Raw genomic sequence first — 2,643 nt, 5'->3', positions numbered from 1 at the left:
ACTTATAATGTGACTTAGAAATAGAAATAGTAGTACATTTGTGAGTCTTTCTAACATTAACTATAAGTCATTAAAAAGTTATTTAGAATTTTTCTGCATTTAGACATAGAAACATGTCAAGTACATATGGGCAGAATATAAACAACATTTCAAATGGCATGCTGAATTGGCATGCTGTGATAAATTAAATTAAGTCTAATTAATCTCTGTAAACTAGCTTGGGAGATCAGTTTAAATAACTTGCCTAATTTCTGAACTTTAAGAAAAGGTGTGACCATAGGCTAATACAGTTACCTAGGAAATAAAACATAGCATACTATTGTTTACTTCATATTGGCACTTACCAGGTAAGAGTAATGTCAAAAATTATCTTGAATTTATGTTCTTTCACTGAGACAAAGCTGAGACTGAGACATTTTCAACTCTGACACTCACAGTAGGGGAGTCTTTGCTAGAGGCATAACCTTATACTCTGCTAGTCAGTCATTGACCTCAAATGCTAGCTATGAGAGACCTCCTTGGAGCTCATGTCATTGTCAAGTTTTCCTTCAGAGGAAACTCAAAAAGACTGAAGTCTAACAATTTTGACACTTACCATTAAACTAACATTGTAATTTTCAGATTTTATATTCCAGCACTTAAAATAATGCTGTGATGTCTTGGATACCTTGCCATGATTACTAGGCAATAAACTAAGTTAGTTCATTCATGACAAAGTTCATGGATTCTTTATTTTATTGTGTTTTCACTAAGGGTTTACAAAGCAATTTAGGTTCCAATTAAGCAATTCCTATACAAGTTGTTCAGTGACATTAGTTTTACTTTTCACCTTGCTTAAACATGTTCATTATTTCCATTCTGGTTGTCCTGTTTAGTGAGAGCATCTTTATTTAAATTCATCTCTAAAACCTTACATGACACTGGATAGGAAAAACTCCAACTAAGTTTGTAGATACTCCAAGCAAAAGGAGAAGGATATATCTCCCTAGTTCATAAGTGTGGGCTATTCATAATGACGTCCTTCCAAATAACACAGTAAATAAAGCTGAAAAGAAGGAGTAACTTTGCAAAGGAGAATTCTGTTAAATACTACTTCATACAAATGATCAAGTTCAACATCAATAGTTATGTCATGTTGAGAAGATATATGTTTTATATAATAAGTTATGATATGATTAGATGTGATGAAATGACAATTTACCTCTGTGGTGTTTCTCTTTAAAATTATATCCCTGGTCTGATTTGGTTATTACCATGAGTCAACTCCTAATAAAAGGATAATTCTATAGTATATTAGACCAGTTTTCCTCAAAACTTTCAAAGTCAAGGAAAGTGAAAGAAACTTAAGGACAACAAAACACACTGTGTTATCTTAGATTATATCCTGGAATAGAAAAAAATATTATTTCAAAACTAAAAACACATGAATAAAATATGGACTTTACTACTGGTTCATTAATGGTAAAAAGTGTACCTTACTAATATAAGATGTTTATAATAATAAACTATGTGCAGGGAATAGAAAGGGTAGGAGTAATACAGGAAATCTCTGGTCTTATGCAGGATTTGTATTTTATTAACATATTTACTGTCTCTTAATAGATTTTTTTTTTACAATTCAATTTAAAAACCATTTACACATCTATGACTTTTCAAAGTTTCATGGAGAACTCAAAACTTCTTCAGTAAAGAAGATTAAAATAATAATATCCTTTTTTTAGTGTATGTACTATGAATGCAACAATAGATTTGAAATAATTAAGAAAGGTTACCCTTAATCTTCATGCCCTTTTGAGGAGAGCTCTATTCATCTGTCTACTTCCTGCATATATGCATACCTCTTTATTTTATTGCAAATATCATCCTATGTCAAATTCTATCTAGTCAATTCTATCTTAGACATTGGGATCTAGAATGCGATACTGCCCATGTGGCTTGATTGTTCATTCTCTTACCTGGCTACCTAACCCACAACCACCTTGAAAAGAGATTGTGAGAATGTCTGGACTTGCTTTTCATAATGGGAAGTGCTAGTTTCCGTTGTACCATCTTCAGTACCCCAAATCAAACTTGGAACACGTTTCATTCACCTATATTTAAAGTTCCCTTTATTGTAGTTTCCTCATTTAGATAATCTTTAGATCTATAATAATACCTTGTATGTTAGTTTAAAACAAAATTTAAGAAAGACATAGCTCATGTTATACTAGTATATAGCTAACTAGTGACTAGTGCCTAATCATGAGGTAATTATTCAGGTAATGGCTTTATGGAGACAATGCACCTTTTTTTTTCCTAATTCGTAGAAGTGATGATACTAGTGAAGATTTTAGGCCCATTGCATAAAGCCTAAGGTGTCAAGACAAGGCTAATATCTTGGGAATAGTGCTGCTTTTTAGCTTACATCATACATCATGGATGATAGCAAAGCTCCATATTTTCATATTCAAACAGACATAATATTTAGGAAGAGTAGTTGGATGCTCAATTTTCTTCTAATTTATACACTAAAAGGAAAAATGCATCATTTACTCTGTAGAAAAAAAGTCATTTACCTTTGTTCTATTTTGTGAATAATGTTTAGCTGTTTCTGTTGCATTCAACTTTAATTTAAAAAATTAGGAAGATGTCCCTGAAGACATA

This window comes from Tenrec ecaudatus, chromosome X, assembly GCF_050624435.1.
Source record: "Tenrec ecaudatus isolate mTenEca1 chromosome X, mTenEca1.hap1, whole genome shotgun sequence".
NCBI lineage: Eukaryota > Metazoa > Chordata > Mammalia > Afrosoricida > Tenrecidae > Tenrec > Tenrec ecaudatus.
The sequence above is the reverse complement of the archived record's forward strand: the minus strand, read 5'-3'. Positions refer to the sequence as shown.